Genomic DNA, 17,118 nt, shown 5'->3' with positions numbered 1-17,118 from the left:
ATTTTTTTTTTACTCGAATTCAATATATTTTTGATCAACTTTTTTTCAAAAATAAATCTTTCAAAAAAAATAATTATTATCTTTTCAATAAGTTAATTTTCAGGTTCCAAAAAAATTCGAAAAGATTCATTTATATATACTTTTAAATATATAAGTAAATAATATCGAATATTTAAATATTCTATATTCATTGTTCCAAGGTAATAAATGATCCTGGTCTGTTACTCCAATACATTCAAAGATTATTTAGATTATTTAGAAAGATTAGCAATGATTTAAGGAAAAAAATTTATATCTGTTGAAGTTACGAACTCGAAGATTATAAAAATATCGAAGCAATGAATTAAAGAAAGCTGCACTATCCACTATTCCACTATTCCAATCTTTCAATTTATTTGTCGATACTTTCATAGCTTAAAGGATTTCTAACGGCTTGAACGAAGAGAATAAAATTTTTAATGCGTTGATCGATAATCAATCGGTGAAAAATAACTTTCCTTAACTTTCCTTCTAAAGTACATCGTTAAATCGCATCGAAAGTTTCCAACTCGTTCGTGATAAAATTGACTACATTGACGAACAAGAGAATTTCACTTCGCTCTTTATAAACTTGTCTCGTGGCCTCGAAAATTTTATATAGGTCGTAGATAACAATTAGATGCCAATTGAATATGCGTGACTGTTTCTTCGTTCTTGGAAGCACGCGCATTATATCGTAACTTGGCCAAATATATACGTATACGAATATGCGAAGAGCACCTTTATATTCGAACGAGAGAAGCAGTTGGGTAGATAACAAGTTGTTAAGACTACAATTAAAACTTTGCGTTCAAAGCTTCTGTTTCAGCAAGTGTGTCAGCATGTTCCGCAAAATAGATAAGTTTCGTTCAAGTACGAAACTTTCTCTTCTTTTATAGCGTGTTCGCTCCAATGCGAAATTTCATCCGCCTCTTCTTCTAATTCCTCGAAACCTATCTTTATTCTCGAAATGGGACAAAAATTCTTTGCTTTTTTTGTTTCTCTTCGATATACCTCTTTTTTAAATTCTTCTCGTGTCAGCAACGAGTTATTGTCTATTCGCTCGAATATGTGCGATTATATATTGCGTTGCAATGAAAGATCTCGCTGTTTACAGCGATATTAATGGCACCAACTTTCAAAAGTAATAGGCGAAGGATTTACGCAGAATGGAAAGTACGTAACCGAAGTTCATACATACTCGCGTCGAGCATCGCTCATCTTCCCATAGATGGTAAGGCAGGGTAACTGGGTTACGCTGTTTCCAGTCCAAGTTCCATCGTTAAACAAATTGCTTCACTTTCGTTTAAGTAATTAACGCCACCACCGTTGAATTGTTCATTTCGTGGTGATTACGACTCGATGACAAATTTCGCGGTGAGATTATATTCTATTCCCCGCTCTTTCATTGCGACTAGTCACGCTTAGGTATTTCCAAGAAAATATGTTTGCAATTTAAATTGCGCCAAGGAGAGGATTTCGCGATATTCTTTCGTTTGATTTTTTGAAATAATAGTTTGATTGGCGCAATTTACATCGATATCGATCGATTTTGAAACAATTGAATCTGCTTATTCCAATTGCAATTTCTGCCCACGAAGAAATTTCTTTTGCGAGATCTTTTATATATGGAAATGAAACCAATTATTGGATAGAATCCCTTGAATACTCGAAATTTTTTTACGAATTTTTCATTCGCTTCGCCAAGAGATACGTAACAATAGCCAATTCATTGTAAGGAGGACAATTAACCGTGGTGATGAGAAAAATGATGGAAGTGATATTTCATAATGAATACGATGGTAAAATCGTTGTACAATAGTTGATTATAGGAATAGGAAGATTTATTGAATGGAAAAACGATTTATAAATCAAGAATTTTTATAAAATTTTAATTTATGTAATTTTATAATGTAAATTTTCCATCACTTTCCCTCGTATCGATATCAATTCCCTTCATTATGAGCAGAAATAAAAATATAATTGAGAATTTTTTTTATAAAAAACGATCATAATGTTCGATTAAAAGCAAAATTTCGTTTATAATCGCGAAAAGGTTTAAAAGCATGCTTCAATATCGATTCTTCGAATAAGTCTAGAAAAGTCACGAACCAATGCAAATTGAAATATCGATTTTTTTTGCGTTCGAATATTATCAGGAATTTAAAATTCTAAGAATGTATTATTTCTTTAATATTCTTACGCAAGATTTACGTTGTAAATGAACTATTCTCGCCATTCTATGTCTATCTATTCTACGATCATAGATTTTACGATCAGCCACACCGCCGCAACTCAAATTTCCGGTTCCGGTCATCGGAGGTGTAGCTATTCATTATTCAATTTCGAGTTTTCGCGATTCAATGGGCCGGCCTCTCGATTTAGCAAAACAAATTCGCCCAAAACATAGCCCGCAACGTTTATCGCTCGCAACAATGTTAATTGATCGTTTAAGCGACTTTATATTCGGGTAATTACTCGCATACGCGCGTGTACATCGCGCCCCTCATTATTCTCCCATTTTGTCTTTCATTGGCATCGTAAATTTATGCAGAAATATTTCAAGCTCGGTTGTCATATTGCACAATAGCGCGGTGCAGAGGATGATATCAAATGAACCGTAATCAGCGTTAATTCGATTGGCAACGGTGACGCCAGCAAAGCACATTTTCAGTGTACCGACCAATCAACTGTACACACATGCGCACCAACATACGCGCCGATCCCTAACTTCGTGAACCGTGCGGATTACAAGTTGAAGCGGTGCAATTTAATGATACCCGGCTAGTTCATCGCTCATTCTTCGGGGATATTAACGAACTACGCCTCGCTCGTGTATATCTCGCGGCACACGATTACTTTTCTCTAATATAAATGGACTATGGTTCGATTCATGCTTCAATCGAAAGTTAGATTTCCGTTTCGATTGTATTTCGAAGGTGCGAGTGTAGATGACGCGTCGTTCGATTATCCTTACTTTCGTTTAAAGATTTACGTTTCGATATTTTAAAGGATACGAGAATAAAACTGTACTTGAAAGTCGTTCTCGTAAGTGGATATTATTTTGAGAATAATCGTTTAATAATAATTTTGAACTGACTTTCGAATTTATTTGTACTCTAAAAAGTATTGGTTAAATCGTACGAGAGAACATTGATAACGATATAAATAAAGAAATATTAATGAATACGAACGGGATATCGATATAATATGTTTAGAACGTATATAAATGAACATACATAACAACATTGGAAACGAAACATTGGTAGGTTATGCGTAAATTGTATTATTTGTATACGTTTTTGTAGACACTCACCTTTCCTGTTGCGCAGTAAACGTAGCTGATTTGGAGGAATAGAAGCCAATTGAAAACGCCGAGTTGAATCCCGTTTCACGTAAATGTTCGCAAAATATCACAAGAATGCACTATTAATCGATCACATTGACGAAAATGAACATCAGGATACATTTTAAAACGAAATAAACACGAAAGATGAAAAATTAGGAACACGTCACGGATGATTCGCGCCACACGTGTTTACACTCGCGCGCCATATTGGAACTCTGCCTACGACTTTCCTCGTTCGTATTAATTATGTCCGCTTGAGGTCACCACTCGCTTATAAAATTTCGTACGTAATGTATACATGCTATATGTTTCGAACGCACGAATCATCGACGTTGAAATTTAATATTCCGCGTATTCTCAACAAAATTAAATCATTAAAAATAATTTTTTAAATATTATCTATTGTCAATTTGGAAGAACTTTTCTTTTTTTTTATCAACTTCTCTGGTAATAGTTTATATTTATTGGTAATCTATACGTCGAATTTAGCGTATTTGGAGTAAAATCAATCAATTTGACGCACGTAGTATATCCTTGGGGAGAGAGAAACCGATATCCGTAGATCGGGACTTTTCAGCAAATTGACCACTCGAGTTGTTCTGGGACTATGTGAGAAAAGATCGAAACAACTCCCGCTGCAACATTTTGAAAAAGCCGAAGAAAGGATTTATATTATCGCACTGATTACGTATTTTTTCTTTTGTTTTATATATAAAACAAAATTTTATTATAGCGTAAAATCACATTAATTTCAATATTATATATTTTTGATAATATTTCTGTTTTTCTATTTTATTTTTTAAACTGTATCGCCTCATCAAAAACTGTTTTGTAATGAAAAATATTAAACCAAGGATTATTTCAAAGATTCGTAATTTCAAAGAAAGTTATTTAAAAATTTTCTTTCAAAATATCCTTTAAAAATATTCTGAAAGATCCTATCCAAGAACGATAGAAGGTTTTTCTTAACTTCCTTAGAAAGTTCAAATATACTGGATATATTTCCATCGATTTTTCATCGATCATACATTTCTTCATGAATCGTAGAAAAAAAATTCTTGTTCTTTACGAACGAATAATAGGAAAACTCGAGATCGATGAAAAACAAAAGAAATGAATGAACTTCGCTTCGAATATCCTGCTTTTTTAAAGATAGTTCGATACGAGTTAGATAATTGAACGCAACAAGAAACGAGAAGCAATCAATTATTTTATTTAAATCATATAAATTATATAAATCAACATTGTATAAATAAATATAGAATTATTTAGATTATAAAACCTTATCAAAATCATACAAAAGAGTACAACATATGTCTCTCGTATTAATCATTCTTTTAAATTTAATTTATTACACTTGTCAATCTACTTACTAAAATACTCCATCAATTTTATTCCGATCATTTAAAATTAAAATTCAAATTGGTATATAATTGTACGTTTTAAGTCTTTATTTATCAACGAGAATACGTTTTTCATACGAAAATAGAGAAATCGTGAAAATTTGTAACATATTTTTTTTTCTTTTCTTTTAAGAGATAATTTTGCCATGATAAATGACGATGAAATAACGATTCATCCTCGTCAAACATCAAAGTTCCAACGTCAACGTCCATCGTTCGAGATTATCTTCCATCTTTCTATTTCCGATAAGAGGAAACGGGTGCTGTTTTCTTGCACGGGTCGAATGAATTATCTATACGAGAATTGAGCCATGAGCAAACGATGCTTTTTGTCTCTGTTCCCCGTTTGTTCATGATCTATTGAAAGACGAAAAGAATTTCCAACTACGCTCGTTTCCGATTCGTCGCCCTTGTTTGCCATGCTTGCTAACGAAGTAATATTTCGAGCATAAACCCGTGTGATGAATTTCACACGTTCCGGTATCACGCCTCGGTCCTTGTTTCGGTCGGTGATGAAGTTGCTTTTTCGACCCATTATACCCATACGCATACCCACTTTTTCCCCGAAAAAAATTTTTATAATAAACCTTCTTTTTTTCCTTTTTTTTTTTTTATAACACCGTCCAGTTCCCTATTTCCATATGAATTAAATGATAAATAAAATTCTGTACACTTTGTTAATTAATATCATATTTTTTTTTCTCGTGATGTAAATAAAAAATATCAAAAAATATAGAGGGGGAAATAGAATTACAATTTTATAATAATTAAAATATTTTTGTCCTTTTTAAATTTTTGTTTCCCTTCTCGCCCAATTATAGATTTTATAAATTGAATTTTTATAAACGGAAAAAATATAATGTAATCTGTAAAAAAAAATATACATTTAATGGATATTTTTCTAATTGAAAAAAATTCTCATTTCGAGGGATCGCCCAATTGACGTTACGAATGTTGAAAAAATATTTATAGAGATTATTAAATAGGATCAAGCGTAAATTGGAATCTTCTCCATTCTCCATTTTCTTCCCAGTTCTTATTAATAGCTTCGAATAATTATTATCCAATTCCCGGAAATAAAAACAGTGTACACGATGATAAAAGAAGAATAAAGGATTAATTTCGAGAAAATGAATACCGATGAAAATGTCTCGTTGCCATCGAACAAGTCGTATCGCTTCTACGATTTAATGAAATGGCTATAGAGGGTAAATACGCGAGGAAACTTTTATGATTAAAGTGCTTTAACAAAGTTGCCAGGCCAAGTTGCAGCAATGTCTCTAGCGTGCGATTGGTAAAGTTGGAATCTCCATGATTGTGGATCATTTGTCCTTCCCGGGGTAAGAAGTCGTTTTCCCAAAGTTTTCCGATTTGCCGCATTGTTTTCCTCTTTCTTGAAACACATTCGTCGGCGCGTATTCGAATAAATGTAGCTCGAATAAACATAGCCACCGTATATGAGTTATAAATCTCGGAAATATTTCCAATCCGGGGAATCACAATTCCCGGAGAAGTTTGCCGCGATTATTTTTAAATAAAGTCACGCATGGAATGTGTGAAAATTTATGGAGAATCAGATTCCATTAGATTCATTGATTTTTGCACAAATATAGAGAAGAAATATGTAAGATATTTGGAGAGCTTGGATATTTATTTTTTTTTTTTCGATACTACGAAAGGGAAATTACATTTAAAGATGGCTTTTCAAATTTTGTAAGGAGATAGAGAAATGAATTGGAAAGGGAATTCTATTGGTCCAATTTGTAGATTCTTGTGTGAGCAAATATTTGGGAAAGCCTCTTTTGGAAGAGATCATGCATAATTCGCATTATGCTCGTCAAGACAATCGGAGATTAGGAGATCTATGATCGTGTTCGTTACACCGCGTTTCACATGATAAACGCTTCAACATGATGCATTGTATTGTTAATAATTTCTCATTCGTCTTAATAGAGTATTGTTTCGTTGAAACTTCAGATGGAAAATCTTAAAACGAAAGATTTATCATTATTTTTCAAAGAAATGGTTAGAATTGATATTAAATTAAACACGATACGAATATCCATTTGTATTCGTTAAAAATTACTTTTACTCGTTAATTTCGATCCAATTTTTTTTCGAAAAATTCATGTTCGAACAAATTAGCACTCGAAGGAGATCGTTAGAGATCATTTCGTCAAGTTATATTTTCATTCTTTCCAATATTACTTTCTCACAACCTTTGTATTGTATTATCCACCGGTTGAAACGTCATCTCTATATATATTTCAATTACCTTTCGAACGGATCCTTAAAGCAAACTTCCAATAAATGTATAAGGAAGGAGAAAAATCCAGTAGAAACTTTTCGATCAATCCAATAAGAAAGAGATTATACCACCGATTGAAACGAGAGACAGACTTGGAGAGGAAATTGAGGAAACAAAGGGGGAGGTTAAACGCGGCTTTAAAAATAAATTAATTACAAAACTCGGCCAAGTTGCGAGAGAATCAAAGGATCGACTTATGGCCGTAAATTAAAGTCGTTAAAGGAAGGAATTCGACGTTAACCAGACGCAGGAGGCTACGAGACTCCATGGATCCAATATCTCGAAACTTTTACAACAAGTCCCCCCCCCCCCCTTTCTTTCATTCGTCTTCGACGCCTTTCGCCCAACTTTCTCTCCACGAGTCGCCCTTAATGATTCGATTTCATAGGGGCGAGCCGGTTTCGTTTCCCTTCGCTCTTTCGAAAACTTCTCGACAAAGGGGTCATTAGGTTCTCGTTTTGTGGATCATTAATGCCACGAGAAAAGATACTTTGTATCAGAGGTGACAGTCGCGCAGAAAACTCGTTCCATTCCTCGTTTTATTAGATGAAAAAAATTTTAAACGAAATTCGAGAAATTAGGATCAATTCCTATTAATTGGAAACCTTAGAAATTCAATAAAAATCTGTCTTATGATAACTTCTCTCTGTTGTTCTCCAGAATTTTATTTTTTAATAAATAGTTTAAACAGTTTCGATCGATTCCAAGTATAAGATATATTTGGAATTATATTATACACTTGATATCAGATATTAGAGGACTTGGTATAGCTTTAGCAACTGCCAAATTCCTTGAAACAGGGACCAACTATCAATGGACATGTTTCCTGTCACATAACGAGCGAACATTGAGGTTTAAGCACCATGACGGTGTCCAGTTTCAAAGCAGAATTGCCACGAACCAACTATAACCCCTATGAGATTCGAATGCACAGAAGTTCGGTAATTCCTGTTCCATCCCCGTATTGCTGATTAACTTGATCGATTTCCGTCTAATTCGTTAATGCATGCATTTGCGCATCCTCCATCCTTTTCGAAATCGCAAAAATTATATGATAATAATTTAAAACTACTTTTCCCCAATAGCTTAAAAAAAAAAAATCTTCATCTCACTGTGAAAATTATATTCACATTGAAACAAATTTTTATAAAATGAAAATAATCGTGCTATTTTTCCATCCGGATTGATCGAGATGGTGCAAAACTAGAGCACACACTGTGCCAAGTCGTCGTGTACGCGGTTCGGATTTCGACAGGATGCGAGGTGAGATGAGCATTATCGCCAAAGACTTGTATGCTAACGAGTATTCTCAGAAGTTGGTAACAGGATCCTCCGACGAGAACCTTGATGCTCCCATCCTCCTTCTCTTTCCTTCTGTTATTATCGATCTCGTCGCGATTATCGTCTCATTTTCCGGAAAGATGATCGTTGCAGCCGAGAAGAGACAGAAGAAATTACCGGTTTCGCTACCACCTTATTCCGAATCCTCGAATTGGCCTCGAATAATTATTATTCTTAAACGCTTTTCCTTCGCTACGGTAAGATGGAAACTTTGCGGCTGTCCAATTAAACCTTCCTTATCTTCGTTCCCGCAAATAATTTTCAATTTTCAATTTTATGTAAAATGATGTATTTTCCAAATTCGATCGATATTTCAAAATGAAATAATTCCGAGAGGCATTCAATTTCTCCACGAAATAAATGGATGGATCGATCGAATCGATCGAATTTCCACAGGGAGAACACATTTCCAAAAAAATGTGTAAATTCCTTTGTAAAAGAAAATAAACCGTTCGAAATCCAGATAGCTCGAGATATTCTCCTCGATGTATGACGAGATGGATTCACGCGTCTGGGGAGAGGACGCGACGAGGTGGTGAAAACGCAATGTCCTGTCAACCTGTCAGATAAATTGACAAAAGGTTTTTTCGTTGATAGACGGGACGAATGCTTAACGCAGTTAAAACCATTCGCATAAGTCGTTTTATTGCAACACCATTGTTTACTTATAAATCAAGTGGAGGGGAGGGAGGGGGGAGGACAAACGTTTTAATTAATCGTACCACGGTAAAAATACTGCCCGCTTGAAATATTTGAATAATCTGGTAAAATCTGTTTGAACGTCAATCTGTTTAATCGAATTCGTATTCTGTATGCTAAAATAAATGAAATCCATCGAGACGACGTGTATCGATAGCGTGCACGCGTGTAACACGCTTCAAAATTGAAACGCGACTACGATACATTATTCCTCCCTCATCCCCCCCCCCCCGTTAAGCCGCATCTATTCGCGTTACAATTGCAATTAATACTCGCTCATCATCGTTAAAATTAGCTAGAAATTAGAGATCAAATTAGAATTGGCATCATTGGAGGCGACTATTTATAATTATCGTCGGGATATGAAAATGGTGGCGGGATACAAATTCCGATACGATTTCCTAGTCAACGATATTTCGCTTTCAATATCAAACATATTAAGTGTAAATGTATCATTTCCTCGTTTCCTCGTCCGAACGATGTGCGTTTTACCGTTTATCGCACAATTAATTAACTCCGTTTCAACTTGGTATCAATATTGATCGATAAAATTCCTCCTTTCTCTCAATATTATTTTTTCGATCGTTCAATTTTTCCTTTCTTTTTTCTTATTCGATATCGAATACGAATGCTTTATCTTGAATATGATTTTTTGGCGAATTTTTTCTCTCTCTTTCATATTGATAGAAATTTTCCAATTACTTCTTAATAATACGTCGAGGAAACAGTTGGACGGACTTGGCGGCCGTCTAAATTAATACAAGTTTAACCCCGAATGTTTGGCGGAAAGTTCCTTCGCGTCATCTCCCGGTCCTCTTCTCGTGCTACGAGTACCACGTTTAGAAGGGTAGGTAAATTCAATCGGATCCCCGACTTAGTCGTAACTACGTGTCCGAAACCTGAAACAGCCCTGACCCAACCGTGGAACCGCCTCAACATTCGTGAAACCGTCCGCCCAACGAATTACCTCCACTACTCAACTTTACCTTCGCAACGTGACAACGAGGATTAACAAACGGTTTCTTGTTTACCACGTAGCCGCGATTTGCAACGGGAAATTCGCAAGAAAAAGTTGGACGGAAGGAGAGTTTTGCGTGTTGCAATCGTTGTTCGTTCGGGAAGAAAGAGGGGAGGAAAGAAGCTTAGATCTATTGGAAAAGGTAGGAACGAAAAATGGATGAGTTCCAAGGTGAAGAATATGAATGGGGAATTCAATTATTGTTCGAAACAATAATAAATAATTGGAAATAATTGTAACGTTATACGAAAAAGAAAGAGGATCAACAACTAGTGAGAATAAATATTATTCAATTCATTTTAACTACTTGGTAAAGTAAACTTTATTTTTAACTAGTTGCTTTTTCAAGTCAGTTAGGTCAATTCCCAACTCTGATATCGAGCTAATATAGTTTGAAATTTTTTTTTTTAAGAGATCTTGGAAACTTTTGAATTATATATCCAAGAGAGTTTCCATAGTTTCCATGTCATTTGAAATCGAGAGTATCCGCTCGATTAATTATGAGAATTTTCGCTTGTTCCTGATGAATAATAAATCGATTCCCAGTGGCTTACTTCTTTCGCAACTCCTGATCCAAAAGAATGAAAAAGAGGAAGAAGAAGTAGAAAAAGAACTGGTTCGAAAGAAAACGTATAAGTGATAATGGTCGGCGTCTGGCCAGACGGAAACGGGCGAAAGCAATATCGGCCCTTCATCCGATATCCGCGATAAAATCTGGAGGAAGCGATATTGCGGGTCGATATAGCGTGTCATATCCATTTTCAAAATACGACGTTGGATGCAAGAAAAAGGTTATTACCTCGGCCGTTTATTTCGTTGTTGGCGAAATTGATTGCCAAGATAACTTTCTGACGCGACTGAATCACTTATCCAATTCCCCCGAGTTCTCCCACGCTTTCTCCTTTCTCCCTCGTCGAGGATAATTTTCACCAGGGCGCAAGTGATAAATAGAATCGATCGATGAGTGTATTTTTCGCGCGAGAAACGACACGACACGCGACTCTTTCGCGTCGCTTGCTCGTCGAAATATCGCGTGCGTCGAAATGAAATTCGACGCGTTTCTTTTTCTTCTTTCTCTTTTTTCTCGAACCTAATAATCGAGAACGCGAGTTTCAGGGGGCCAAACATCCTCGAGGAGCGTTTCGTGCGCATTTTGGACAAGTTGGATAGACGTTGAGTCGTTGAAACGGACGTGCTTCGTGTACCTTTTGCGGGAAAAGCACATACTCGAAGGGAAAAAATTCTTTTTTATCGGAGGAAAATTTTGTAAACAAGAGACGTCTCGATTGGAGACGATTCGATGATTATTGGTCATCTTCGAAGTCTTAGCTTCGATTCGAGGCGAAATACGAAAGACACGGATGGGGCTATGAGATAACGAAATCCATTTTATCTCGAAAGGAGAACGAAGACCATTAGGGGAATTGAGTTTAACCTGGAAAAATAATGTGACGCGGCAAGAAGGCAACTTGTACCAACGAGTTGAAAAAAAAAAAAAATCATGGATCAAGGAATTCCACGTTAACCGACTTAATGGCTTTTTAATGTCGGCTTGGTATTTCTGGGCGATGGTAGGATGGTCCATTACTTTCGCAATGGCCGTGGAACACCGCTAAGAATTTTTATTCCGCCAACGGGCGTCGATGGATTCTTTCGGTTTTCAGAGTCGAAGTCACGCTAAGTAATCACGTGGATAAAATGTCTTCTCGAAAGAAATAAGCTATAGAATTTTCGTAATTCACGGCACGTGTAGAGTTTGCGAAAAAATACGAAAATACGAGAGCGAAAAAACCGAAAAAAAAATGTCTCGAATAAAAATTTAGTTTAGTTTTCTTCGGGTTAAATACCGACGATTAACGATGGAGGATATTCGTTGAAAAAATTATTTCAGGCTATGAAAATGAGAAAGAAGAAAAAAGAACGAGACAAATGTTCGTTTGTTTAACTTTGCGCTTCAAAGAAAAAAATAGCACACGGAAAATATCATAACTTTAGTAAACACATAGTTTAGTGATTATCCTTTGTCGACGGATCGACACAAAGTATTTTAAAAATAATAACAACTTCCACTTTTATCCACGTGTCAAGTTTCGACCTATATTAAATCGTTCATTGATGTTATTTTCTCTTCTATCGTGAAAAGTAAAACTTTATTTCCCAACCTCTCAATATCCCCAATCCCTTTACTTAATATTACAGTCGTTCAAATTAATAATTAACATTTCCATCAGTTGCAATGAAATTTTTCACAAAGAAAGAATAAAGAACGGCAAAATTTTTCAAAGAAAGACTACACCACACTCGCACAATCATCAACAGTATTAATACACCACCGATCTTCGCTGCTAAATTTATCACGAAAAGAGCAATTCCTGTTCAGATCGAAACGAAGAGGAAGTTTCAGAAATCAATTATCTAGCAAGTCGACACTTACCATACGTTCGACTTTCTCTGATCGATCATTTCTCGCGCCACGACAACGTTCGAGGTTAAGGAACGAGTCTGCGCGGAATTTTACAGGGCCCTGAAATTCACCCTCGTGTTTACCCGTACGCTCCTCGTAGCTCCGTCACCTTTATAGTATTCCCGACGAGATAAAGTTTCACTCGCGTCAAATGCACCCTTTGACGGTGGAGGAATTCGCCGATTCCCGCGAGTCGAACATCCTATCCATTACGCTTTGCAAATAATTCTCGATTCTCACGATTCCACCCCCACCGATAGATAATACCAAGACCCTTCCATCTTCCCGTCGCTTCGACTCGTTTCCACCATTTCTATCCAACCTTCTATCCCTTCCCTCTCTCATCAACTCCACGACGAGATATCCCTTATCTCCACTTGCTACCCCCTCCGAGGTTTCGCGCCCTCGTCGATCCATCCATCCTCGTCGTTCACCCATCCTCCCTAATTTCTCGAAATTCGATCCCTTCGATCCACGTGCACGAGAGATCCCCTCCTCCTCTCGGCTTACCTTTGCCGATTATATCAATTCGAAATCAATTTTAGGCCTTCGCGTCCTCGTGGCACAGCAACCCTCGTCGCCTCTGCCACCCTCCCGCCGCGCGTGTCATTGAATTACGAAGCGGGTGAATCGCTTCGAGTACGAGCATCCGCTCGATACGAGAATTAATAGGGACGCGTTTAAGCGGCCGACATGATACCCAACGCGTACGTGGAGAATACAGTCGCCCGCTTCCGCTTTCCATCGCACGGTTATTTATGGTCTAACCCCTACGTATGTATATTTCAGGGAGGTGGAGAGGATTGATCTCGAGGATTATTTTTTTTCTCTTCTTCTTTTTTCTTTTTCTTTTTTTTTTGCGAGGATAATCAGAACGACGATTATTTTTATCTTTGGTTAATTTCAACGCGGCGTTTCATTCGTGGAGATAAAACTCAGATTGAGAATACCTCCTCTTTTTTTCTTCAAGTCGTGAAGTTTTCGTATTCTCCTATTTGTTAATTGGCGAAAAGTAGCAAGACTTTCTTTTTGAGAGAGATTATTATTGTAATTAAAATCAACTCCTAGTGGAATCTATAATATCACGTCTCCTTTCGAGATATTTTTCGACGGCGAGAAATTGTACGAAAAAATGGAAATTCGTTCAATCGGCCGGATTGAATTCTGGGCGCGTTTTAAATATGGTGCACGTTGAAAAGTGATACATTAAATATCGGGGTAAATTTAATCAAGTCACGAGAATCGAAAATTGTCAATGGATGGTGGGTATATTACGCGGGAAATATTTTTTCGCGAGATACGGGGGAATGCAGAAAAACGATCGTTCGATTTAAATATCAACCGGGTTTGAAAGGAAGGAAGTGAATATTCCGGCGGGTAGATAAAAAAAAAAAAGGGAAAAAAGAAAAACTGGAATAATCGGTACAAATGAAGCTGACAACAAGTTAATATTCACCGGTTTAATATGAATGTCCAAACGAACGGTTTGCATACGTAATCCGTTCATCGGGAACAACGATCAAAATATGTCGAAATATAAAAAACACGTCTGTTGACTTGCCGTGAAACTATGTTTGCCGATCTTTGAATATATACGCGTTTTATTCTCCCCCCTTCCTGATATTTTTATTTAAAAAATAAAATCAAAGATCCATTTTTATAACTCTTTTTTATAATTTACTAAAATATATATATAAAATTATAAAAGTACATCGAAACGATCTGAATCGACAAGTTGCAAATTATTAAAATTTATTTCGAACGTTCGAGGAATCAATTACTTTCCTTGTTTTTAACAAAGAGATTTTGAGTAACAATAATTGTATTCTAAATCTCAGTTTATTATATATAAAAAATAAACGTTCCCTCTTTTCTTTCCCTTCTTTCAACATCGTTAAATTTCAGCAGCAACGTTCGCGCTGTTTTTCTCTGAAACTTTCACGGCTTCATTTTCCAAACGACCATCAAACAACGATATTCGCAGCTGCTCTCTTTCTCTCTCTCTCTCTCTTTCTCCCGATGGATCTACAGGGGTCGTTGGCGAACATATGAAATAGAGTGGTTCGTTAAAATTTGAGAATTTTTGACTGGCTTTCGGATTTAATGTACATATAAGAGGATAATATTTTTCGCGAATAGAACTCGGGGAAAAAGGAAATCCTGTCGTCGATCATGTATTCGCGTTGAAAGTAAACAGAGAAATTTTTTTTCTTTATTAGGAAACAGAGGAACAAGATAGAGAAATTTTAATTATTAACGATTTTTAGATATTATATATTGATATAATTGTAGATAAAGACGATGAAAGAAATTTCTTTCCAAGTTGGTACGAGATTACTACGTGGGAATATGCATTTCATAGGAAAATTAATAACCGTATTGTCTCTTAAACTCTTGATATCGATGCTCGAGTCAATTTCGAGTGTGTTACCGCGTGTCCTTGACGTCCTGTGCAACCAATCAAGCGTAGTGCATATATGATCTGTATTATACACCACGTTCGAGTACATTATACGTAGTAGATCGAAACAAGAGTACCACGAAGCGCAACTTTCCATGGAGCTAATTTATTTCCGCCTAGCTTCTTAATTTCCTATCTATCCCGTCGTTCGAGGCCTTACATTAAGTAACCAATATTTATCTCTTTACATATCTATTTATATTTATTTATTTATAAATAAAATTGGGGAAGAATGTTGTATCAATTCTTGAAATAAGATAAATACGTATTTCCTTGATGTTACGAGAATTAACAAAATATATTATACATATATACGAAACAATCGCCAACTTATCTCCACACACTGATGCAATACAAATAATGAAAATACCTCTGCCTATTGTAAACCTCGTCTTCCTATTGTATTCTAGATTTCAACCTGGCTATATCGTCAAGTGTGCAGTATCTTTATAATGCAAATTATCCCCTTCCCTGCGATTTGAGGTACAATTAATTGTGTATCGTTTGAACAGAGAATGAAATTTCGAGACATGTGTCTTGATATCCTCATCGCGTATCGAGATTAACAAGAGATTAACTGCCTCCTCCTTATACATCCCTCTTTAAGCTCACTGAAATAAGGTTGACCGGCCCATTATAATCTCATAATCTTTCCAATTATAATCTTCTTGGCTACAAATCATTTAATTGCGAGAAGACAAAGAGAAAGAAGTGTCGTTTTAATCTTTCCTAAGTCTATATTGGTAGTCTGACATTAAAGATCAAAAAGCAATTAGAAATTATACTTTCAAATTATTTATCAGTAATTGAATATTAAATCGTGATCTCACTCCAATTGCGATCCTTCACAAGCCATCTCCATTTATAGTTTCTTCCTTTTCGCGTAAATTCGAGCGACGATTGAATTAATTAATCGCGCAGAGAGTGACGCAAATTTTTAAGATTCTTCGGTTAAATTCAGCATAATATTGTTCCACTGGGAGAGCATTTATGATTAACGCATTTATCATTTGCGATCGTCGTAGATATTTGGAAAAATACATGGAGTGTGATAAAATTATTGAATTGTTACAATACAGAAATGGTTCATTAAAAAAATTATTTAGAACTTAAAACTTTAAAGCATTCTGTACGAAGATGAGAGGATAATAACAAAAAGTTGTTGTCCCTATATGACTTATTAACTCTTCCATTTCTCCATTTTCGAGATTAGAACGAATTAGGATAAAAATTTCAACAGTTCTGCCACTCATTGTTCAACAAACCTTTAAACTGTTACTGTAAATCAAGCGAGGATCTTAACACAAATGATGCAGATTATTCTTGCGACTCGCATTATCAAAATATCTTTAAAAGAAACGCGCTTGAAGGAAATTTGGTTGGAAACACGGCGCATTAATCGGCGTGTTAAGACGATCAAGCAGTTGGATTATTATTTATTCGACGTATTCGAATATGATTAATTGCCCGACATTGTTGTCGTCTATTTAGAAAGCGCGTCGACGCGACTCGACAAGGGAGAGAGAGTTGCGTTACCGAGCAACGCGCAACGAGGAGTTATGGCTCATTTAGCCCCGTGGCAGGGAGAGAGGAAGGGCTTCGAATGCGATGGTATACGGTTAAAATGTAAAGCTGGACGGCTGGAAGATATAAAACGCACCTTCTCCGCGGCTAGAAACTGAGCGAGCATAATCTTTCGTCGCTCCTCTACTTTATCTTCCCGGTTGTTATTAATACCGTGCTGTAAACGTGTGGGCTAGCTGAGAACAGCCATAATACAGCTCAAGTGTATGGTAAATTGGTAAAATAAAGATTGGAAGATTGCAAAGAAAAAATTGTATCGATATCACGAAATAAATAAGTCGTTGGAAATTTGGATAAAATGATTGGAAATTCGATTCGAGATATAATAGGAGAATTTTGAAGAAAAATTATATGATATTATACGATGAGCCGTTTTATAATTGGTTCACGGTCAATTTCTAAAATTCCCCGCTAAAGTCGTTGTGCCTCTCTGTTGGGGTTGATTAAGCGGGTTAAGCGTGTAATTATTCATC

At 36.0% G+C, this 17,118-nt stretch overlaps 1 protein-coding gene and 1 long non-coding RNA gene across 7 annotated transcripts in view; one reads left to right on the top strand and one right to left on the bottom strand.

Moving 5' to 3' along the window:
- LOC102654507 overlaps positions 1–3,599 on the bottom strand; it is a 203,892-nt gene extending 200,293 nt beyond the window's left edge. The window contains exon 1 of one of the 2 annotated variants that reach the window (XR_001704279.2): positions 3,335–3,599. This is a non-coding gene — a long non-coding RNA (uncharacterized LOC102654507). The remainder of the gene's footprint in view (positions 1–3,334) is intronic. The other variant, XR_003305277.1, reaches the window with a different exon arrangement.
- Dop3 (D2-like dopamine receptor) overlaps positions 1–17,118 on the top strand; it is a 142,846-nt gene that overhangs the window by 108,227 nt on the left and 17,501 nt on the right.

Source organism: Apis mellifera, linkage group LG9, assembly GCF_003254395.2.
Source record: "Apis mellifera strain DH4 linkage group LG9, Amel_HAv3.1, whole genome shotgun sequence".
Classification (NCBI taxonomy): domain Eukaryota; kingdom Metazoa; phylum Arthropoda; class Insecta; order Hymenoptera; family Apidae; genus Apis; species Apis mellifera.
The sequence above is the reverse complement of the archived record's forward strand: the minus strand, read 5'-3'. Positions and strand labels throughout refer to the sequence as shown.